The sequence below is a fragment of the Asterias rubens genome, chromosome 1 (assembly GCF_902459465.1).
Source record: "Asterias rubens chromosome 1, eAstRub1.3, whole genome shotgun sequence".
Taxonomy (NCBI): Eukaryota; Metazoa; Echinodermata; class Asteroidea; order Forcipulatida; family Asteriidae; genus Asterias; species Asterias rubens.
The window spans coordinates 3,974,943-4,000,799 of record NC_047062.1 but is presented as its reverse complement, the minus strand read 5'-3'; the positions used below and the strand labels follow the sequence as shown (position 1 = coordinate 4,000,799).

At 37.8% G+C, this 25,857-nt stretch overlaps 1 long non-coding RNA gene across 1 annotated transcript; it reads right to left on the bottom strand.

The window, feature by feature from the left end:
• Positions 1-9,535: 9,535 nt before the first annotated feature.
• LOC117294704 lies at positions 9,536-25,498 on the bottom strand. Its single transcript, XR_004519569.1, has 3 exons — positions 24,267-25,498; positions 11,272-11,529; positions 9,536-10,064 (listed from the first exon to the last, which is right to left on the bottom strand). It is a non-coding gene; the product is annotated as an uncharacterized LOC117294704 (long non-coding RNA).
• Between the last annotated feature and the right edge of the window lie 359 nt (positions 25,499-25,857).

The window sequence follows — 25,857 nt, the reverse complement described above, 5'->3', positions numbered from 1 at the left end:
ATTGGCCTCGTGGAGACGATGGGCACTGGCAGGAAGTAGGCTGCTGATTGGCTTTTTATTCACCACAGGAAGCTGTGCGTTAAAGCAGAAATCACCTGGAAATCTATTGTTGTACGATTGCCATTATGTGCCTTTTTGTTGTATTGACTGAAGAACTGAAGCAAGTGATTTCTAATGAAGGGAGATATTTTTATGTATATATATTGTTATATATATTTTTTTAACTTGCAAATACAGGCACCTTGTTAAAGGGCATATATTTAATAATGAAAATGTTTCAATATTAAACCAAATTAACATACCATGAGTTTATACGCAAGTTGAACAATAGGTATCAAAATCTACTTTGATTTAAAACGTTGCAGAAGGTGTAAGGCAGTTATTTCACACTTCCACCTTTGAACATTTAACAGATCAGCTGGTATAGTTTTTGTTTTTCTTTCTCATTTTGTTTTTTATCGGATGGGGGGGGGGGAATATTGACTTCATTGACATCAAACAAGCCTGTTCCTGGCTTTTAACTTTAGGGCACAAAAGTCCATGTAAATAGAAGGTTCTAGAAATTAGAAATGCAACTTCTAAATGAGGCTGACCAGCTCTTTCTTGGCAGGTTGCCAGCTTCAATATACATCTGGTCACCACCCACTCACCAGCTTCCCCATACCTATACAATTCTGGAAGTAAAGGAAGTACTCCAAGATAGAGGAGCTTTAATTGGAATGTACAGCAGTTGGACTTGATCTTAACTACTTGTAGTAAAGTTGGCACAAGTTACAGTCACCCTGAGAAGTGTGTCTGCTTGACGTGCTCTTACTTTAAAAAAAGGTAGATATTTACCAGTTACCCTCGGTTTTTGCTGGGGTCAAACAATGGAAGTGTGTATAAACCCCTTGCAATACTCTTATGTGCCTATCCTGGGTGTCATTTTGGGTGTCAAGATCATATACAAACATGCACAAAAGAGAGTTGACACCCAAAATTACGCACATTGTTCGGAGGTGCGTTCTGTTTTGTGTAAGCTCCCCCTTGCATAACTCGAAACGCTACACGTACGCTGAGGTCACACGCATGTTTTTATGCACAGAGAACAGCTATTGTCCAATGATCTGCCTCCTTTTTTAGAGTGTGACGTCACATGCAATGGGTCTATATGCGCTCATGAACAACTATCGGCCATTGGTAGTCTTCAGTTGACCTCAACAAGGGGGCCATTTGAGTTTCTATAGACCACCATCTTGGTCATGTCCCCTGTATCCAACAGCAGTAAGGGATGCTAGTATTCATCGTGTAAAAGGTAACCAGGCTTATTCTACTTCCAGCCTCGGTTTGGTTACATTGATTTGAATGGGAGAAGATGGCTGGAGCATAATAAAGGTCTACTACTCTCTTGCTCCGGCGCTCCCTCATTTATTGTCTGCCCATGGTCTGCCATTTTGGTTGTCAACCTACATGTAAAGCTATGGAGTGCGTGTAACCCTGCACACTGCACAATATAACATGGGGTATCTAACTCAAAAAATGGTGTAACAAAGAATTTTCTTGGGTTTTGACGTCAGGTAAATTGGCTCATTAGATGTAAATTAAAGAAGGAAACTTTTGAGGAAATGTGGTGTTTGCAAGAATCACATATGATGGTTTGTATATGTTTTCAACATTAAAAAACTTGTTGACATCCGATTGTTTTTTATCGGATGATAGATATGTTAGATGTAGTGATTCAATAAAAGCTATTTAAAAATAAACAAGTTTTCATACTGTCCAATTAAAGGTCAACCTTTGAACTGGTTTATGTACTTTATGCAGAGTACTCTGGTATGAAACAGGAAAAGACATGATCTCTCTCTCCGATTACAAAATATCCTCCTGTAATATCCTCTGATTGTTTGCATTTTTAGACCAAAGTGTGAACTTGGAAACCCTGAGGTTTGTGCAGTGTGTGACGTGGGTTTCTGTCAGCAGGAACAGTGAGAAGTTTAAGGGCACTGGACACCTTGGGTCATTGTGTATCCCAACATGCATAATAAAAAATCTGTGAAAATTTTGACTCAATTGGTCATTGAAGTTGCAAGAGAATAATGAAAGAATAAACACCCTTGTGTTTCCAGTTCCAGATGCCTTAAAAAGGCTTCAGGCTCGAAGTCTTTTATCTGATTCAAATTATTTGAGTTAGAAATCACCTCTTTCTCAAAAACTAGTTACTTCAGAGGGAATCATTTCTCACAATGTTTTATACTATCAATCTCTCTGTTGCTTGTTACCAACTAAGTTTTTATGCTAATAACTGTTTAGAGTAACTACCAGAAGTGCCCAGTGCCTTCAAGGATTATGCACTGCAGTGATGTGATCATGTTAAAAATAAACAAATGTCTACCTGTGTGTTTATACAAATATTTTTTACCTTGAAGTTGAAGCGGACCACTAATTGCTTAATCTAGTCATATGATGATTGACCACTCCATGACCCATCCGATGATGTCTTTACAGAATAATGATGATGTCTTTCAGATGCATAATAAAAGGCTTCAGCTGAAGTCTTTTATTATTTTTGTAAGAAATTACTTCTTTCTCAAAAACTACGTACTTGTTTTTACTAACTACCAATAATGTCTGGTGCCTTTAATCCCTGTGCACATTGCAAAATGATGGAGGCCATGCCAACACGTTGAGAAAGATTAAAGGTTTATAAAGTGATGAGCTTAGTTTTTTGTCACTGCAAGGTTTCAGGCATATTTCTTGTTTAAAGTTCTTTACATCATTGATACGATAGATGTTAAATTTGCATCGGGGATAAAGAATATTAATATCATTGATGCGCTTACGATCTTTCTGTAGTGTAGGCTTAGAAGGCTCGAGTTTCTGAGATTTTCTAGCCTGGTTTGTTTTCCTTCTTTTTCTTGGTCTGTCAGTCATTCCCAATTGTTAAAAGGCTTTTTATGGCAACAAGAATTGACATTTGTCATGAATGGTAAGCATGTGAGCATTGAAATTGGGCCAAGAACCTAGGTCTTTTGTAGAGGTTAAGAGTAAATAATTTTGCAAAGCAGAAAAAATGATTGATGGGGCATTTGTTACAGCAGTGTAAACTTTTTGGAATTTCAGCTGGGGTAAGCTTTTTCTGATAAACATGATTTGTCTGTCCTTAGTAAGTTTTTGTGCTGACAGGCTTTATGAAATATTTCAAGAACTTTTGTGAGCATTCAAATTTACTATTTTCATGCTTAAACTGGTCCCACAATAGCTTTTGGTTTGAAATGCTGTTGGCAAATTTTTGGTTTAACAAATGCATGAAATGTTGACAACATTTTACCTTATGGATCTTCATGTACGCATGTACAGCTATGGATTTATGGAGTATAGGTCAACAAGCGAGTTGCCATCTTTAATTTGGTATCAATCACATGTCATTATCTCGCATTAAAGAACTCTTACCCCAGGGTGGAAGTCATTGATCTCTTTCCATTGATTTGCATCTGGCGATGTCATGTTTGAAGGCAACTTCATGACTCTCCTGGTAAGATTGGGTCACATTCGACCATTTTATCGGATTAGCACAAAGCACTTTTTACGTTATCTTTTGAAAATAATATCTTGGATGGGTTTCTTCCCCCTAAATATTTAAAGGCAGTGGACACTATTGGTAATTACTCAAAATAATTATTAGCATAAAACCTTACTTGGTAACGAGTAATGGAGAGAGGTTGGTAGTATAAAACGTTGTGAGAAACGGCTCCCCCGGAGGAACATAGTTTTTGAGAAAGAAGTAATTTTCCATGAATTTGATTTCGAGACCTCAGAATTAGAATTTGAGGTCTCGAAATCAAGCATCTGAAAGCACACAACTTCGTGTGACAAGGGTGTTTTTTCTTTCATTATTATCTCGCAACTTCGACGACCAATTAAGCTCAAATTTTCAGAGGTTTGTTTATTTATGCATATGATGAGCTACATCAATTGAGAAGACTGGTTTTTGACAATCACCAATAGTGTCCAGTGTCTTTAACAGGGGACTTTCAAGTAAATGTTTGTTTGTTTCTTTCTTACCTCTCTGATTCTGCAGAAAGTTCCCTGAAAATAAATAAATCTTTCCATGTTCTGATAAACAAATTTGAAAAACCCTTGTGATTATGAAACATTTTTTTTGTAATGTCTCCCTGATTGTTATACCAAATCTCTCTGTGTGCAAGATGCAAATAACGGCTGTTCTGTGTAATGCACAATGTTTGTTCAATTTGATTCTCAAAATGGCCGACCATAGGCATATGTTAGTTGTGTGTGACATCAGTCTAGTGGGGGTATCTACATTAGGTTTTACTTTGCAAATGGATCGTTTTTATCTAACTTCAAATTATGGGGTCTTAAACAGGTGGAAATAAACTATTACTAAACCAATGCCTTTACATCTCTAAATTCATCATCAGTGTGAATGAAACAAGATCTGTTTTACATGTATTTCTAATGCGTTTAGAAAAACATACTCCCCTTGAATGCATTAAAGGGCCATACTTTTCACTGTGGCAGAATTCTACTGAAACATTTATTAATTAGTTGATTCATTTTCTGCATGAACTTAACAGCTCAGCGAATACTCCGCTGTTGGAAGAAGGGAAATAATTTTTTTTTTTTAAATGAACTAATTATTCCACATGCCAAAGCAAACGTTTGATCAATTACAAACATATTAAACGATATTTAATTAAAAGCAACACAAATTATAATGTACTACGTGACCCTGAAAGACATTGGTGTCATGAATAACGATGAAACTCCTACCATCATTGTCTAGTTTCTAATTAAATCTATACAAGCATAGAGTTGTAAAAGTCCTCCCTCCCCCTCGTACCACCCTCGCGTCTCTCATCAATCCCCCTTGCATTTAATGAGAGCTAGGGTGGTGGTGTGGCCGATCACTTATCCCCAGACTTGCATGTAATACATGTACTAACAAATTGACCCAAGAGGGGATATACTAATTAAGCCACTACAGTCATATTTGCCTATCTATTGAGTGCGTCCTTGAGCGCTTTGATAATACATGCTGGATGGTGTGCGTTGTCGGTCGAGCCGTCGTCGTCGTTCCACTTACCCAGTTTGCAGCTGTTTCAATATCAAGGGTCACGGTAGCCCTCTTGTTCCTTGACGTTCCAATGCCTACAGATCACCGAGAGATGACTTGTGATTTGCCATCATGTGATTTCATTTTGACATCCCAAGTTAAATGAACACTCGCAAACAAAATGTTTTTATAATTTTTGATTTGGATACAAAGTTGAAAAGTCATGTTTTTGTTTTGAAGGGGAAAACTGGCATATAATAATTGTATCATATAGTTTATGATAAGGAAAGTAGACTGCTGAAAAAATTGTTAACCCTTTTCATGTGTGAGTGTTTTGTATAAAAAAACAATCTTTGTTGCAAATTCTTTTACTTTTCAAAAATTTTCTTCAGATATCACACTTCCGTTTTGTGACAATTTTGTGTTGTAAGAAATGTTGAATTTGCATTGGGGATAAAGAATATTAATTTTGGTTTTTACCCTTACATCGATGTGTGTTACCACTGTATACTGGGGAAGTACTGAGTAAACAGTGCTATCAATCTTAGCTCTTTGTGAACATGAGCCCATGCCTGCTGAGATTTTAAATTGTCTAACATGTTTGTCTCAAGATTCTATGGCAGACGGCCATCATTGGGTATGCTGCCCTCTGTTGATGAGATTGAAAAAAAGTCCCCCCCCCCAATTTTTTAAAATTTCATTTCAGATGATGTATTCAGTCGGAGGATTGGAATCTTCTTAGGGCAATAGAATCAGGGCAGGCACAAATATTTGTGTTAAATGTAACATATACTTTCATTTCAAGTTGCCTTTAGAAAAAAATTCTTAAGCCACCTCAGCATTTATTTGAAGAGCCAAAAAATGCACAACAGAAACTTTGATTAGATTTTCTCTTCTCTCAGCCATCCAACCACGGTTCAAGTAATCCGCACTGAAATAGGATTTCATATTAAGAAGTTTGACACATCTTGGGAAGTTATTTTTTAAGAAGAAGAGATGGAAAAAAAAAAAAAAATCATCATTGACCACACTCCAGCGCTTTGGAGATCAACATCCTGTCATGATCGTTAGTTATTAAAGGATTTGATGTCGCGGTTCAGCGAGCTCCACCTTAATAGCTAAGAATCTTGAGCGTGGTGACTTCATTAACTTGTTCGCGGATCTGCAACATTATTAATGCACTTAGGGGTCGACTCTCTCAGATGAATGCATCCTGTTTTAATTTGCTGGGCATTTCCGCATTAAGAACATTGTACCGGGGGTTCGGAGGGTAATTAATGCTCGTGTTCCAATGCCTTCCCATTGGAGAGATTCCAAACCTCTCTTTACAGAGATTCAATACATAATGAAATGTCTAGCCATGGTTTTATGCTTTAATTTTGATGTCGCCGTCGGTTTTTAATTGTGAATGCTGTGTGAATAATTAGGTGGTCGGTTTCCTTACTGTGTTTTTAAATATATAATGAGGAAGGATGTGAGTTCAATTTGAATAATGTTTGGTGCAATGATTGCTATGATTGCTATGAATGCTCATCGTTGAATTCATTTACGTGTGAGAGGACTACTTTGGCCATGGTTCGGTGCTATAAGCCTTATAAACAGCAAACACCCATAAGCATGTGATTGGCACCAGTCAGATTAGCTTACAGGTCTAACTAATCTTAGCCCTATTTCATGCCTAAGCAGTAACCACAAGCATTAGCGAAATTTCCCAACAATTGTGCATACTAGAAATAGGTTCTAACCAGCCAAAAGACAATACCATATGTAGAATTGGTGTTTAGTTTCCTGCTTATTTTTGCTTAGCAGAAAATGATGAGCGCTGTTGTCTACTAAAGCAGCTCTATGAAATCAGGCACACTTGAAGTTGCTGTACCAAAGTTTTTTTTATCTTTCTTGAGCGACGAGGGCTACTGATTTTAGCTGTCAACCCAATTTAAGTGTGACCAGGGAAATAGGGTTACCTTCTTCAAAGTCCGCAAGGATGTAGGCATAATATGGTAATCATTCACCAGGAGCCTCGTTGGTAGAGCAGAGAGCACCACCTTCCCAACTTTTTGTGAAGCAAGGGCACTGGTGTCATGACCGGGATTCAAACCCACACTCTGCTGAGGACAACACCAGAGCTTGGGTTTGCTGAACAAGACTGCTCGGCCAAACAAGCTTGCCATGAACCATGGATGCAAATACCAACCCTTTCCAAAAAACATTCCAAATTTAGAGATCACCTCGAACCAAGCAAATCATTGAGCCACACCTCAACAGTAAAAACCATTGAAAGGAAGTGACTTTCTCTTTTTTTAGTGGGAGTACACCTTGGAAGTATATTGATTCAAAACAATACTGGAGAAAAAGGTGAAAGAATAGGAGACAATAGAGTGTGTATTAATCAATAATTGAAATCATTGTAGCATATAATGGGTGTCTCCAAGACTGGGTTCTTCTCAAACAAAGGTCAGTGTCTACTGTGTGTCAAAGGATAAATTTGTAAGGAATTAACATAAGATGACATGAGAACTGGTATTATATTGTTTTGTCAACAAATACAAAATGACTTGCACAAAGAAATTAATCTTTGAAAAGATGTTAATTACATTTTATTTCGCCAAATTACAAATTGTATTGTTCTAACATGCACAAAGAAATATCCACCTGTCAGCACCAATTACATTGATTTTCAGGACCAAGTTGTCTCCCGAATTACAAAAATCTTCTCAGTGACAGTAAAATAAATAGAAAGATAAGTTCTCAAATAACAAATCTACATGTAGCATTGGTGTTACCAATAACTAAATATTGATACCTCACCATGCAATGCCTTAAAACCCATTCATATGAATTTACATTATAAAGGCTGTATCATTGAGTCTTCATAATACCGGAGGGTTCTTGGTTCTCGTCGGAACCAAACCATTGGGTAGAACCGTATTTGTGTCAAGGTGCGGACTCTGTCAAAGCAAATCTGTCAAAGCATTTAAAGGGAAGGTACACAGTTGGTAATTACTAAAAAAAAATATTAACTTAAAAACTGACTTGGTAACGAGCATTGGAGAGCTGTTAATAGTATAACACATTGTGGAAAACGGACTCCCTCTGAAGTAACGTAGTTTTTGAGAAAGAGGTAATTTCTCACTAAAATAATAAAAGACTTTTAGCTTAGAACTATTTTATTCCTATGTGAAAGCACACAAATACGTCCAACAAATGTGTTTTTTCTTTCATCATTTTCTCGCAACTTTGATGACCGATTGAGCCCAAATTTTTGCAGGATTGTTAATTTATGCTTATGATGGGATACACCAAGTGAGAACACTGGTCTTTGACAATTACCAAACGTGTACAGTGCCTTTAAGAAAAAGTGCCTACATGACAACCATAATTGTGACTGGCCAAAGAGGCCCCTTGCATATGATGTCACATGCTCAAACAGCGCCCTCACTGAGCACAAAGTTGTGCGTGACGGATATTTAACCATGCCTGTTTCCGTTGTGAGACCTCATTGGTGATGGCAGCCAGTCTCTTTCCTTGTGCGCCATACGGAAGGTTAGTTATAGGCGTGTGCAGTGACTACATTACTTTACAAATTTCAATACATTTATTTCAATGTTGCCATAAAGTTACATTTGTGTCCATCATTAAAGTTAATATACATGATAATGAATAAATAATGGCAAACCACAGATGTAGTAAAGACAACAACAATTTACACGGAAGTTGTGTAAATAATCACAAACAGGACAACATCAAGGCATAGCGTGAAGCAAGGCTTTTGTTCCCGAATGACATGTACATGTACATGTCTTCATTCAGCATGCCTATAGTCTTCTATGATGTTGAGTAAATTCTCCTGATGAACTTTTGGGCATTCAAACTTAGTTTCGACTCTCACCAATGAATGGAGGCACCTGGGCACTGATTTATGTGTTTGAAATTATGACAAGATTTTTAACAATCAAGAAAAAAAAGGCTGAAGATAGATTTAGTTCTATTCAAGCAAAATGAGTGGCAATGAGTGCCCAATGCCTTCTTACTTTCTTTTTTTAGTATTTTCTCTATTAACATGTCTCTACACATTAGTGTAGTTGTGTGCTGTAGATGAATAAGCTCTTAGTAAAATAAAAAAGGAAACTACTTCATAACTATCAGACTGTATTTAAAGGAACACGTGGTCCTGGATCGGTCGAGTTGGTCTTTGAAAAGCATTTGTAACGGTTTGTTGTAAAATGCATATGAGTAGCAAGATGTTGTAAAAGTAGATACATGATCCATCCAAACATGCCTCAAAACTGCGCGGGTTTCCTTTTACCTCGTCGACTAACACGGTCGGTCATTTATGGACTCCCAGAAATGGCCGACTGTGTTAGTTCGCACAGTAAAAGGAAAACCACGCAATTTCGAGGCAAATTTGTGTGGATCATTGTATTCTACTTTTAAAACATCTTTCCAACCATATGCATTTAAAAAAAAAGGTTACAAACGCTTTTTATAGACCAACTCGTCCAATCCAAGGCAACGTGTTCCTTTAAGAAGGGGAGAGACGAAGAAATTGCCCGATGTCTTCCAACTTTCCTTTAAAATATTTTCTCTTTTAACATATCTCTACACATTACAGTGGATGAGTACTGGCGATGAATAAGCTCTTAGTAAAAAAAAGGCAACTACTTCATAATTATCAGACTGGATTTAAGAAGGGGAGAGAAGAAAAAAGGGAAAAAAAAGTATAAGAAAAAAAAAGTGTGAAAATTTGCCTGACATAATTCTAGCCGCTGCAGACAAGTTGATGCTTCTTAAGCTGGCAACATCCCAGACATTCTGTAAATCTCAAGGCATCCTGTGTCACCATGGTATCAGTGCTTACGTCGATGAGAAAGATGCCCTGCCTCCAACCATCTCTCTTTGCATCCGACCTGGCTCCCACATGGGTTGGTGCTGCCTGTCCCGCGGCGGCTTGCTCGTCGTGCTCTGTCTCCGGTCTAGGGCTGTGTGTGTGTGCGTTGAGTGTGTAGTCCTACTGTAATATAAATTGAAAGGGTTTTTAAAAAATATCAGGTTAAAGGGGAAATTTGTGTACACCAATGTGTTGGATCTCTTCTTTATCTCTTTGGTGTAAAAGAGAGCTGTGTATGAATTGGTTTATACTCTTTGAGATGGACTACAATACCAGACATATACTTTTCTGAAAAAAATACTTTGTTGCCCAAATCTCTCATGCTAATTGATTCACAAGATTGTCTTGTTGACTATGTTGACTAAAATTCCATTCAGGCACACAAAATAAGGAGTACAAGACAATCTCACTAGGACTCTTACAAAAAGTTGAACAAACAAATTTCATGATGAAGAATCTTGATTTTTCTGTAGTGCAGTGTGGACACTGATGTAATTGACGAATAAACATATTAATTGATTTTTGAACAGATTATGGTCAACTCTAGAATGAAAGTCTAGCATGATAACAGTGTTGATTAAAGCTGGCTTCATACAACATAAAACCTTCTTTAAATCGACTTCATGTGTATTTACATTATTTTTCATTTCTCCTGATGTTGTTATTAAGTAAAATGCATAGATGAACATGTTTTTTTTTTATATCTATGTCTTTTCTGTTCTCCTGAAGAATCAGCTGGATTTATTGACAATCTTTAGAGTTACTACACATCCATCATCTTGCTTAGATCCCTTTAACGTCTGGTAGGAGGCTGAGAAGTCTGATGTGCAGAAACTATAAATATTTCAACTCTTTTCTACCACTCATTGTCTTTTATATGAAGTAAATCTTTGGATATGCGTTTTTAGTACAGTTTTAAGTTTCATAGTGAAAATAGTGTTTTACTTGAGCATAATTTGTTATTCTGTAATTGTTTTTAAATTGATCATCTCTGTAATGCCTACACAGTTACTAACATGATAAAAAATCATAAGAAAGAACTGCCTGCAGCCGATTTCATGATTTGCTAGGATTAATCCTAACTCGAGTGAGGACGAGTTACCCGTCCTAACTTAGGATGTGTTCAATGCGTCCTTCGTATTTGGATTCGGAACTTAACTCGTCCTAAGTCCTAAGAGTTTTGTGAAATTGACGGCTGGTCCAATAACCATTGGTTTCTTGCCAAAGAGACAATGTGAGAAAGTCAGCGAAGATTACAGTTCTGGTATAACGTATGTACGGGTTGGATATAACTACTGACATGTGATACTGTACTTGGTATGAAAAAAACCTCTTTGAACTTCTCCAAGCTTCGTGGGACTCCCTGGTGGTAGATCCAGGCAAGGTACTTGACAGTTGAACTCCAATCTCCTTGCATGTCATGTTCCTTGTTGGTATGCGCAAAGTACGCAGTGTCGGCAGTCAACGTCATATCCGCAGTTGGCAGACTCACTCAGCCGCTTGTCAACCATTCCTGCATTTTTGGTGTGGCAAATGGCTGGACAGGACTTGTCTGACTGTATTAGATTGCATTCAGCGTTGGCTTGGCCTGAGAGGGAAAGGGCAGACATACTTTTTTAAGCCATGGATATAACTTTACAACTTACACATTCGGTTGAAAGATGTTGGTGTGGTGGATCAATTTGCAAACCTTGCTGTTGGTTATGCTTACCTCGCTATCAAATTTACAACTGGTTTGTAAAAGTTTTAGTTGATTTTTAAAAATAGTAGCATTTTAATAATAATATTAATTATAATAATAATTATAACATTACTAACAATACAAAGCATTTATAAGGCGCTATACAAATAAACGCCTAACAAAGGGAGGGCAACACAAGAACAAAAACAAAAACAGACCAATTACAGGCCAACAGATAAACAAAGAGAGGAGCAAATTGGGATGGTTCTGGGAATAAAAATGTCTTGTGGAGGCATTTAAACACAGCCAGCGACAGAGCTTCTCTCAGACTTGTTGGTGGCGCGTTCCACAAGCTTCTTTGATTTAGACCTGAGTTTACTTAAAAACTTGGGATGTCGCAGTGACTTTTTATATCAAATATTTAAAGTCAAAGGTTAGTTTTTACAAGAAGTAGCATTGTTGCCATCATGTTTGATCTTATTTTGAATCAAACAGAGTCAACAAACTCGATGCAGCAGTTATACTGACATTGACATGACTCCCTACTCACTGTGAATAAAGATGTATGTAATGTAGTTTACCTGTAGTAGTCTCAGCTTCATTAGTCGCCAAGTTTTGAGAGAAAAAAAAAGGTTTTCAGGGGAGTCCCGTAAATCCATTGATCATGTTAAAATAATTTTGGGAATTTTTTTCTCTCCAAACTACAGCACCTCAGCAAGTAATATTTCAAGGGAGGATTTCTACTATCATTATCTTTATCCGTGTAAGTTTAATGTAAATCTGTAAACTTTTGTGTTTTGTGTCGTACAAAAAGTAGCCAAACCCTTTAATGTGAGTACATGTACCAGACATGTCAGTTTCGCCATCAGGACCACTTGCATCATTCACTTATTGAAATAGAACTTTGCAATTAATACAAGAAATAGCAATTTGGCCAAATGCGGTACTCTCTTCCACCAGGTAAAACGTTTGTTCAATATAAGGTGCGGCATACAAAAATAATACATTTGTGCATCAATCGTGGGTGCAATCTCCCTCTTAGGTTAGTGTGTGCCACATGACTCCCACTTCATTTGCCTGTTAACCAGCAATGATTGGTTGACGTGTCCATGATAATTAAGTTGATAATGATAGTTGCTGGATGGGATACCATGTATATTCTCGCTCTCTCCGATCTCGCAATCCATATGATGGGCAACCTGTCATCCTGAATGCGATTAAAGCTTTGGGCTTATCGAGCCCCCCCCCCCCTTCTCAGGAGATCAGTCTGTAATGGAATTCAGCGTTTGTCAGAAAACCCCAGAATCCTATTAGCATCATGGGGGGTCTGTACTCAGTGTTTCTTAACGTGATCAGTGATTTATTTGTTCAAGCGTTGCATTCTGGTTGGCTACTCTATTCATGCTGCAGTTGGAAACTCAGTCAAATTCTTTTTTTAAGGCAGTGCACACTATTGGTTATTACTCGAAATAATTATTAGCATAAAACCTTACTTGGTAATGAGTAATGGAGAGCTATTGGTAGTATAAAACATTGTGAGAAACGGCTCCCTCTGAAGTAACGAAGTTTTCGAGAAAGAAGTAATTTTCCACGAATTTGATTTCTAAACCTCAGATTTAGAATTTGGGGTCTCAGAATCAAGCATCTGAGAGCACACAACTTTGTTTGACAAGGGTGTTTTTTCTTTCATTATTATCTCGCAACTTCAGTTTTTCACAGGTTGGTTATTTTATGCATGTGTTGAGATACACTAAGTGAGAAGACTGGTCTTTGACAAATACCAATAGTGTCCAGTGTCTTTAAGCAGTGTTTGAAAATGACTTCTCATCAAATGTATTTGTGCACAGCCACAATCATTGGTGCGCAGGTAGTTTGTGTCCATTTTATGAACAGCAGTTCGAAAACTACTGATGCATCAGTTATCTCAAAATTATTTACTATACTAATATCAGTAAACTATGGCTGTGTCAATGGTGAATAAAAAGTGCTTGAGTTTGTCAAATACAAAATCTGCAGAGATTAAATCAATATTTATCTGTTGTTCATTTGGTGTCTTTTAAACAAAAAGTGTACCCATTTTGAAAAAAAAATAGTTGTTTTGGTTGAATGATGAAAATATGCCTTTATAAATGAGTAGAGGTCATAATTTCTAGCAGTGGCAGTTGGAGTTAATTTTTCATGTACACAAAGTATTTCAACCTTTAATTGTTTATTTTTCTTGACAACTGACCATCAGTTTGCCATTAGTTGTGCCAGATTGTGTATGTTTTAATTATGATCTGATTCTCATGTTGGTTTGTCAAGAGAAAGCGAGGTCACCATTCATCTTCTGATGATAGCTGACAACCTTATTTCCACACCCATTCATGTTACTGCTCCACTGATGGAAGCATATTTCATGGGTAATTAATTTATGCTGGCGTGCATGCATACTCAATGACACCAAGGGTCCCTCGTGCTGTAATCTGGTGCTCTGAAAACACAAACTCTGTTCTGTAAAGGCTGCATGCCATGGCAAGCAAATAATTACGTTCATGAAATTACGCCCACAGATCTTCTCAGAGCCACATTTATTTGGAAAATGTGATTCCTGGCTCATTGGTGGAGGAGTCCCACTCTTTGATTTGATAACCGCCGTACAAAGCTTCTTATTTTAGTAATCATATTAACATCCAATGTGAAATCTATTTTGGAGAAGGATGACTCAGGTTGATGACCTTTGCCCTGGGGCGAGGGGGGGGGGGCGCTGTGTGTCACCAACGCCAGTCACCATTTGTCGTCATTGTAAGCTGCTTAGGACACAATTGGATTGTGAGTAAACTGTATGACACAGATTCCATTACCGTTCAGAATGCTGAAAGGACTGTTGCCCTCAACTCTAAAATCAATACCTCTTAGAACATATAAACAAATCAATTTTAATAATATTTCATCCTGGTAAAACTGAGCACTCCAATGCAAGAAGTACTTAACAGTGTTATGTGTATTCCTTTAACGTTACAGAATGGGAAATTAAAGTGTCGTCCAAATTTTTTTGGAAGCAGTAGACAATTTTTACAGACATCTTTATTTACATCCATTTAAAGCAATGTATCCAAACCGAGGCTGAAGGGGCAAAATAATCTTTTGCCATTTTAATTGTTGTTTTAACTAGAATCAGCAACTTATATTTTGCATCATTACGTTATCACAAAGATAATGGGAGGGGAGCCTCATAAAAGTGTATGAAACTCTAACCTAATTTCCTGCTTCAATGGACGTGCACACATCACCATTATTGCTTTTCTTTTATTAGTTTCTGAGTTTGTGACACAACGCTTAGTTGCTCAATGTTGATGCCAGATCATGATTGTACACCAACCGTTTCAATTTTGTATCAATTGTCATCAAATATTTATTGATCCCTCACCATACAATGCCTAAAATCCCACATACACTACTTGATTTCTTCCATGTTTGGTTTTTGTTTGATCTTCCTCCGTGGTTTATTTGATTTGAATTTTGAGCTCTGATTTCATCATTTTGAAGGGAGATTGAAAAATTAAAAGTCTCTCAGGCTCTTGAAATCAAATCAAAGTGTTATTATTTGCTAACAACTAGACTTTCGCTTTAAATTGAGGAAGAATAACCAAAGAATTTTGATTAGCTGAGCTCATCCAAAATGGAATCACCCATGAACAATCTAACTGCCAGATTTTGGAAAATGTCCCTACATTTTCAGAGTGGACAAGTTTTCAACATCCGTAAATGCCATTGATCTTCAATCTTCAAAGGTGTGGGGTTTTTACATAATTTTATTCATGAGGCCTGGCCCAAGATTTTTGTCTTCCTTTAGTGAAGTGCGGTCTAGCCTGAACATCTAAAATCACACTATGAGGCTTGAGATTTATGCACGGGATTTACGAGATCTGCCGTCGAGCTCACATACATAATCACCTTTGACCTTGCATCAGTTCACATGACCGTCACGGTTCTGAAGATTCACAGTCAAATTTGGCGTGCATGTGTTTACATATAAAGCCAAAACCTGTCTTTATACATGTAGGCCTAGGTGTACCCATAGAGCTATGTACCCTTAGTAGTTGCTGTGGCGCCCTCTAGTGACTTGTGTTTGAAGAGTGCCGTGTGGTAATGCTGTAGATCTTATGTTGCGGTTGGCATTACCATCGATATTTAACTTTCATCCATTGCCATCTCACATTGTTTGATGTGCTGTAATTTTTGTTGGGCAGAAACCAAACCCCTTTTACTTTGTTTTCCCTGAAACATATAATAATGTGGTAATCATTATTATTTGGATTGTGACATTAACCATTTACAAGGAATGCCATTTGTGGCACATGGTAGCCGTAAAGTAAGATTTAAAAGCGGGACAACTTATTTGTACGGATGTGAATTGATGGCCCAAAGTGAACTGATTACCACAACCTGTTTAAGATTTAAAGGAAAGGTACGCATTTGGTAATTACTCAAAACAAATATTAACTTAAAACTGACTTGGTAATGAGCATTGGAGAGCTGTTGATAGTATAACACATTGTGAGAAACGGCTCCTTCTGAAGTAGCATAGATTTTGAGAAAGAAGTAATTTCTCATTAACATAAAAGTCTTTTATTCCTATCTAAAAATTCGTCCAAAAAGGGTGTTTTTTTCTCTCATCATTTTCGTGCAACTTCGATGACCAATTTAGCTCAAATTTTTGATTGACAGGCTTATGTTGGGATACACAAAGTGAGAACATTGGTCTTTGACAATTACCAAACGTGTATCTTCCCTTTAAAAGTCTTTATTGAGTATGAATAGAGATTATTTTTAATGGATATCTGATACGTGGTAGGGTAGTGCACTTGTTTTCAACTGTTTTCGTGTGCGGGATGTCAACTATTTGGAGGTCTGGTTCGCCACTGTTTACCTGTTTTAAAATGTCTTATTTGTGTTGTAGTTCTTAATAGTGTACGTTCAACCTATAATGTGTGGTGTGTTTTTTTATATATTTTTTTAACAATAGTATTCACTTGTATATAATTGCTGTGGTTTCAACCATTTGTACATAATCTGCCTTGTCATTTTGTCAAGTAATCTTTATATTTTTAAATTATTGTGTATTGTATATGACTCTTAATATTTTTATACGGAGCTGGTCTGCTATTGTAATTGCCTGCAAAGGATGATTAAAGTTTTTTGAATTGAATTGAATTGAATTGGTAACAATGTAAAGAAAGTCACAGAAAGATGAGAAAGTCACAGTTTGTAACGGCGTTCTTCTCAGCGGCAGATTTGTCATTTTGTGATACCATTTTTATTTGGGATACCATTGTTATTAGGAGCAACTCATAGTAAAGGCATTGTCCGGAAATGTTATGGTACCAAGGGTGCACATGCAGGCCTTGAACTTTACTCTTGAAGGGGTGCTCCGATGTACCTTCTACTTGAAATGTTGTAATTTGTATCGTACCTTTGCAAAGGGCACCGCAGCAAAAGCACAGGGCACCACGACAATGGGAGACTTTCTGGGACGATAGAGGGCAGCAGACTTACCGGGTAAATCCATTGTTCTCAGAATTATGCGCATGTTCAGAACTACGTAAACAATGGAAATTTACCCGGTATGTCTGCTGCCGCCTAGCGTTGGAAAGTCTCCTATTGCTTTGGCTGCCATGATTTTATTCAAGGCCAATGCATGATCAATTTACAAGGGAATTACCCCCCCCCCCCTCAAAAAAACCAAAAACTAAATAAATAAATAAATAAATAAAAATAGTAATAATAATAAAATAAAAATTAAAAATTAAAATGGCTGCAGTGATGCAGATGACTGTCTAAATGGCATGGCCTCCATCTTTATGCCTTTGAGATCATCCATGCCTATATGTTTATGATTATGAACAAACCAAGGTGGCTGCCTCAATGCATCTTAAAAGTGTACAGTCTTTTTTAAATTGGGGTTTTATAATATCATTGGTTTTCAAAACCCAATATGTGACAGAACGATGCTGCTAGCGTTTGAACAATTGTTATGGTAAAGAACCCTTTAAGCATTATGGAGTTGCTCAGTGGTTTTTCATTGGTTTGCAATTTGTGTTTTTCAATTGTAAAGAATGTTATTATTTTTTTTTAATACTTTGGCTTCCCCCCTCAAAAATCGTCATTTCTTTTCAGCTCTAAGAACCAGGCATGCAACTTTTCCTTGGATTAGCTGTTTTCCTCTGTTTTAATCTCAGTTTTACCATTCCTAAAACTGAAAAATACTATACAAAATTATTGAATTTTTTTGTGAAGTTACAGTTGCATACCTGAAGAGCGTGTCTTTTATTCATGCTCTTAACAAAAATTAACAACAGGTTAGAAATGTGCCAATACTTTTAAATATTTGCAATTTCATTCTTATTAATAATAAGCAACTACAAAATTATTCCAACAAAGAGATATTCATGTCAAGGTAAAATAAATTTTATTCCAAACAAGGACACGGAGTTGAAGGTGACACTCCTTGAAACAATAATAATAAATACATGAAAGCGACCCCCGCTGGAAATTAGTTTCCTATTGCTTATGGAGTAAATTTGCACTTGACCCATTTTAACACATGCCTCAGTAATGAGATTCAATGTTAATGACGGTTGCAGCACGGAAGAAGGCATGGCGGCCATCTTGACTTCTACTTAAACACTATGGAAATGAAGCTGTGGGTGTTTGACTGCTTCCTTTGGAGTTTATTTCAGGCATGGAATATTTTCTGGGGTTTTGGGGACCATGGCAGCCATCTTGTTTATGGAGATTTCTGTGTTTGACTGCTTCTTTTGGACTTTGTATTAGACATGGCATATTTTCTGGGGTTTTGGGGACCGGGCATTGGTTTAATGAAGGTGACTTTGGTTTGCCATGGAAGTAATGAAACAGCAATTTTATTTCATTTGTAGCTTAATGGTCAACATGGTAGACTAAAACAACCAAAACAGTTTAAAGCATTGGCTGCTATTGTGTCCAAGTAAAAAAAAAAGCGTATATTTAACTTAAAAAATAGGTTAATTATTTCCATTTTTATTATTAAAGTGGTTTGTTGAAAAAAAAGGGTGTGTGTGGCGCTCATGAATAAACACAGGGTTCTGATCTTTAAAAAGAAAATTAACAGAACTAAACAATTTCAAAGAGCTGTATGAAAACGCACCGAGAGCTATGAAGCAGCATGTGATGTCTAAAGGATTTCTCTTGAATTAAAGGTTTAAAAGCACACAGTGAAAAAATTTGTACGAATATACATCATGCGGGAACAATTATCCATAATTGGAATACACAAGCTGAGAAGCGTTACTGTTAGTGACGCTTCTCATATTCACATTTTTTGGGGACAAAAACTGGTATATTTTCCCATAACCACATTACTTCAAAGTGAAATGGTTCTTAAAATGCCTTATACTATCAAGAGCTGCGTACAGCAATGGAGGACCAGCGTGTTTGGAGGGCCATCATCTGATGCTCAGCATCGACTGAATAGAAAATGAAAAAATACTATCAAAAGGTGATGTACTCCTAACCAAGTTTTGATTGCCATTAATTAAAAAAAAAAAGTGACTACTTAATGTGTACCTTCTCTTTAAAACTGATATTCATTCCTTCACACAAAGTAGATGTTGGCAAAGCTTTCCACTGAGCATGTGCATAGAAAGAGGCAACCCACATAAAACAGAAACAGACCAGATGGCATCACGCCCGGCGGATGAATATGGCGTTTCCCCAAAGCATTTAACAAAAAATTGAGTGCTGCAAATTCACACGCTGAAAAATCCTATTTTTCACTTATTTTTGTCCAGGCAGAATTACGTTTATTAGCAACCTCTAAAGGTAATTGTCTATAGCTACAATGGATTTGTTTCAAGGGAAATAAAAATGGGGAGGAAAAAAACCCACATCCCTTATCTTGAACCAAACATACTTCCTTTGTATCCCTAGAGGCTATGCCAATATTTGCCTTCTTTCATTGCTCCAACCTTCCTGCAAGCTTGGCGAGAAAAGAAGAAGAAGAAGGAGCAGCTCTTATTGAACACAGCTCTTTTACAAAGAACTCTGAAATTGAGGCTGCGATCAAGCGAGCAAAAACTGGATTCAGTGAAACGTGATATTAGGCTAATAGTAGACAAGAGCGCTGGGTCTGTGCCGGCAGTGACGTTTACAGATCCAAGGTGACCGTTTACGATACAAGGACCTCGCTCCCTCTCTCCCTCTCTCCCTCTCTATCTTTCACCCCCCCCCTTCTCTGATCATATGCATGGAAGGTCTAATAGGAGACTGTTGATGGAATAATTAGATCTCAGAGAGGGTGCACCCAGCTATGTGGGAAGGGGTGGACCTATCAGGGTAACCTGGTCCTTTCCTTCAGAGAAGAAGGGGCGGCGGTCAATTAGATCTCATAGTGAATGCACCCAGATATGTAGGAGGGGGCTATCAAGGTAGTCAGAGAGGGTGCACCCAGCTATGTGGGAAGGGGTGGACCTATCAGGGTAACCTGGTCCTTTCCTTCAGAGAAGAAGGGGAGGCGGTCAATTAGACCTCACAGTGAATGCACCCAGCTATGTAGGGGAGGAGCGGGCTTTCAAGGTAGTCAAAGAGGGTGCACCCAGCTATGTGGGAAGGGGTAGCCTGGTCCTTTACTTCAGAGAAGAAGGGGTGGCGGTCAATTAGATCTCACAGTGAATGCACCAGAGTTTGCTGGTCTTTGCTTTAAGGAGAAGGGGGGAATCAACTACACAAGAGAATCACACCCTGCTTTGAAAGATATCCTGATGTAGTTTTTGCAGAAGGCAGGGTATGCCCGTAACTTTTAAAGACTGGCCAGAAGGACCAGTTAGCTTGTCATTTGGCTTGTCCATAAGGGGGGGGGGGGGGTGCAGCAGGGTTGATTTGCCTGAAACTGTACACACAATGTAAGGACCAATTTCTAATACCAGAAAAAAAAGTATTCATAAATACCCCGGACAGTTTCGCTACTCCTATTGGTGGAGAGCGCGTCACGCAGGGGTGTTTAAACGGTCGATAATGACTAGCTAGAGCTGTTTATAACCGGCTGGCTTCCGCGTGTCAGGCGCGTGCGTGCGCCCATATTCTCACGCTGAACGCGCAATTCATAGCTATTAGTAACAACACGTAATCTATTTCTAAGCGTGCGCGCAATCTATTTCTAATTTTTATGTATAAAGGGGCGTGCGTACACACAACCCACGCACATCAAACAGATTCTTCACAGAGTTTTTGAAAAAATACTTCAAACCTCAAATTTTCAATTGTCAAAGTGTCTAAATTGTATTTTTTTAATGTCTTTTAATAAACGGGCATTTATGAATGGGAATAAAAGAGTTCTTAAACGTCCGTTTAAAACCTTACGGGATCGTTGCCGTGTGATAAAGGCCCTGGCCCCCTGCCAGTTTTAAACGGCCGTTCAAGAACTCGTCGCTACCCTTTTATTCCCTTATTTAAAGACAGTGGACACTATTTGTAATTGTCAAAGACCAGTCTTCTCACTTGGTGTATCTCAACATATGCTGTCCCCAAATCTCTCCGACTGTTATGCCTGAGTTTGGGTGGACACCCCCCCCCCCCAAAAAAAAAAAGAAAAAAAAGGGGGTCACACACCTCTGATCAGGCGTCTTCTCTTTGAATCTGTCTCATTTGATTATCCTTGTCACGTCTTGAAACCCAAGTCTTTGTCTTCATCAAGAGTCAGGCCTTGATTCAGGGTATAAAGCTATTGTAATTATGTTGTCCAACTAAGGAGGGGGAAAACATAATAATTTCATCAAGTCTAACCTTGCGGCCAGCAGTAATATCCACATGTCCCTCATAAATCTGATCGCTGTGGGACATCAGGTTGCAAAATTAAAAGCTTATGGGGTCAAAAACTCACGCCAGCATTCACAGGAATTTGTTTATATTTTTTTTTAACAAGGCAGTGGTATAATTAGTGAGGCGGTGGAAGACATTACAATTAATTGAAAATGTGCATTTGATTAGCGTTCATGGAATTTGTGGTTGTTTGGGCTCTTGTTTTTTTAATTTTTTTATTAGTGCAGAATTTAAAGTGCTTGCTAATGAGGTGTAAGAGAGTGTGAAACGAACTCTGTATCTCTGTCTTTAACCTTGTTAAATTGGCCAAAAATATTGAAGGCAGATCTGCCATATTAGCCTTGAAGAAGTTCTAATTGCGCTGCTGCTAGTATTAACACTGGATTAAATTAGGCCATAAACCAGTTGGGTAGGTCAACATCTGGGCCATATTTCATAGAGCTGCTTAGCGGCCGATTTTGTGCTTACTGTGCAATTTTCAATTCATAGCACTGCTAACCATAAGCACATGAAAAGGCATGCTAACCTCTTCATGAAAATGAACGACCTCACAGTGCAAATCCTCGTTGAACGCACAATATGGCCGCCTATTTTTCCTGCTAACTTGTGAAATATGCTTGATGCTTGCACTTCAGCAAATTTTGCTACAGTAAGCACGGAAATTTGCTTTTTTTATGGATGGAAAGTGGTCCCCTTCACTGTGTTTTTTATCTGTCAATATGGCATTACAGTTTAATAATAATAATAATGCGCACATATCCACCCTGCTAGGTGTTCAATGCGCAGTTAGAACCAACAAACAAAACAAAAACAATGAAAAACAGACACAACAAGTTAGTCCTTGAAAACCTGTGACATATAGATAAGTTTTGAGAAGAGATTTGAATTTTGTGGTACAAAGACAAGATCTAAGATTACGTGGTAGGGAGTTCCAGATGCGTGGCGCAGCTGAAGAAAAAGACCTGTCACCCCATGAGTGTCGAGACTTTGGTTGGAGAGAAAAACAAATACCACAAATGAAAGATAGCAACTTTTAAAGGCAGTGGACACTACTGGTAATTGTCAAAGACTAGCCTTCACAGTTGGTGTATCTCGACATATGCAAGAAATAACTAACCTGTGAAAATTTGAGCTCAATCGGTCATCGAAGTTGCGAGATAATAATGAAAGAAAAAACACCCTTGTCACACGAAGTTGTGTGCGTTTAGATGGTCGATTTTGAGACCTCAAGTTATAAATCTGAGGTCTCGAAATCAAATTCGTGGAAAATTACTTCTTTCTCGAAAACTATGGCACTTCAGAGGGAGCCGTTTCTCGCAATGTTTTATACCTTCAACCTCTCCCCATTACTGGTCACCAAGAAAGGTTTTATGCTAATAATTATTTTGAGTAATTACCAATAGTGTCCACTGCCTTTAAGCAGCAGTTTTTAGTTTTTAGGGTTTGTTTGTGTTTGAGATTTGAGGGATTTATTTTGGTTCAATCTTCAGATGGATTAAGCTCAATTTAGGCCAAGAAAATTGTTTGCATTTATAAATAAAATCAAGGCTCAGTATCAATACAGGAATCATTGTCAGTCTTTCAGCTCAGAAAGCTTTTGACCCGATTAAGTGTCCGATATAAGATGGCGCTCTGGCTGGACTTTGTCCTGCAGGCCATTGGTTAATATAGGCACCCCAGCATGGTGCAACACAGACAACGATATTCATTTACCGGTACACACGCACATCTTCATAATGATCACAGCAAACATCAGCTCGTTCGATATCACATGGGGTCAGGCAACGTCACATTCTGTGACACATCACCGAATCATCTCGGACATTAAAACCTTTTTGCACCTGTTTCGGTGCTGACATCCCGGGTAATTGGATCTGAAGATGGCGTGATTGGGATGCCATCTCAGACCAAGCAAGATGCTATTAATCTAGGCCGCCGTGTATCTTTGGTCCTTCCTCACCTTTCGTTTTATCCTTTCTCTTTAAAGGTTTTTTTTTCCTGTCAGTGAATGTCAGTGTGCATTATTTCTGGAACAACATCTCATTTCATTCCCTTCACTGCCTCTTCTTGTTTGAAATGTTTTCTTTTCGGTGGGAGATGTTCCTTCTTCTTGTGTAACATGTTTTTTTTGCCGTACTCAGTTGGGAGTGATTTTGAGGTTCTTCATCAAGGGTTACTTGTGTTCTTTAATATCTTAAGATGCTGAGCCGTGTTATCTGCTGAAACAATATTGATGGTGGGATTTTAGAGTGAAATTGTCAAGCAAAATGTACCTTCATAGAGAGTTCTTTCTGAATTGTTTGTTTGTTCAATATTTCATTTTGAGTATCGCGATTGAAGGTACTTTTTGATTCTGTATTATTAGTAGAACATAAAATAACGCAACACTTAAAGCCATTGGACCCTTTCGGTACAGAAAAAAAAATTAAAGTTCACAGATTTACAAATAACTTACAGGGTTTACAGAAGGTAGTGGTGAAAGACTTCTCTTATATATATTATTCCATGAAATGCTTTATTTTTTGAGAAAACAGTAAAACAATATCAATTCTGGATAGCGAGAATTACGGATTTATTTTAAACACATGTCATGACACGGCGAAACGCGCGGATACAAGGGTGGGTTTTCTTGTTATTTTCTCCCGACTCCGATGACCGATTGAGCCTAGATTTTCACAGGTTTGTTATTTGATATAGAAGTTGTGATACACGAAGTGTGGGCCTTGGACAATACTGTTTACCGAAAGGGTCCAATGGCTTTAATGCATATTGAACATACAGATAAAAAAAGAAGAAGATATACTTACATCATGTTCTGTCCCTTGATTCGTCATGCATGGTTTCTGTTGACATTTAAACGTTCAGTTGGTGGAATACATAGCTCAACATTCACTGCTAGCCATCCAGGCATGTCGACATTGGAACAGTATGGTGCCAGGTTCAGCATCCCTTGCTATCAATATCAGCAGTATGGTGCCAGACTCATCATTTAATCATCACATTGGATGTCCTTGTTTCACACTCCCCTCCTCCCAGGTTTCATTAATGAATGCAATCTCCATGCATGCATAGTGCAAGGTCCCCTTCGTGATGACGTAACATGCTCGCTCTCTTCTTCTCATGATGGCGACTGTGTCGGGTTAAGCTGTGGCAGGCAGGGTGCAACCCATCGTGAACCCATGTGTAAATTTACTTAGAAGACGATCGGAAGGTTTCCATGGTAACGCTGATTACTTGGGATCAGTGCAAAGTAGTGATGAAGATCCATCAGACATGAATGACTTTTTCCAATGTAGAATCACCTCCATAGACATTTCACTTCTTTTTTTTCCTCAGCAAAAATCAGGGTTTTCAATATTTTTTCTAAATGGTTCCGGGCAATTTTTATACACAGCAGCGAAAAATATATGAATACTTTACACCAACACATTAATTAAATGTAGAATGTACTATTGATGCAAAGCAATAACTGTCTTAAAAGAATAATATTTTATGAATATTGTTGAACATGCATGCAACCATTATAATAAACACAATTGTTAACATTTTCTCTGAACCTTTTACAGAGACATTGTTACTCTTTCATTTGAAAGAAGTAAACAAAACAAAATGGCTTCCGTAGTGATTTTACCAGAAGCCCAATCCTAGCTTGTCGCCCTTCTTTTGAGCTACTTCAATTCCAACGGACTCATTTTGGTCTTTGTACAGAGCGACCAATTGACTCTGTTGAGAGATGCCATTTGATACAGCCATTTTGCAAATTGTAACCATTGCAAATTCAACCTATGGCTGTCCACGCATGAGGTTTTCTTTCATCTTGGCAATATAAGTAGATTTTTAGTAATCCAGCGGAAACACATGATATATTGTAAGAATCGATCGGAAATACTTAAAGGTAATATATCAATCCTAATGCACCAGTTGACAAGCCAATTATTCATCTTGACCTGGAAAAGAATTTTTCTGTTTCGATAAACCGGTAGATTTTTCACTCTGTCCTAGAGTGAAACCCCTCTTAAAGAGTGAAATAACCACCATTTTTTTTAAAGAGCCATATGACGGACAACTCGAAATGTAAAGAGTGGTGTTTTTCACTCTTTTACATTAAGAGAGTATTTTTGAGCTCAAACTCTAAATATCATCCCATACCAATACCAAAAAAACATGGCTTTCTCCAACTATTTCTTATTCAGAACAATTAAGTTATATATTCAAACAAATATTACAATATGTGGACACTTTCTACCTGGTCTCAGTTTCACAGATATGCATAAAACGTCGAAGAATTTTTATAAATTCTGCTAAAAGGAAATAATATTGGCAGACAGCTAGTCACAAACAGTACCTTTGGAGCACATGGTAATTTGGCTAATTTTGGCAAAATTTAAAATCGGTTTC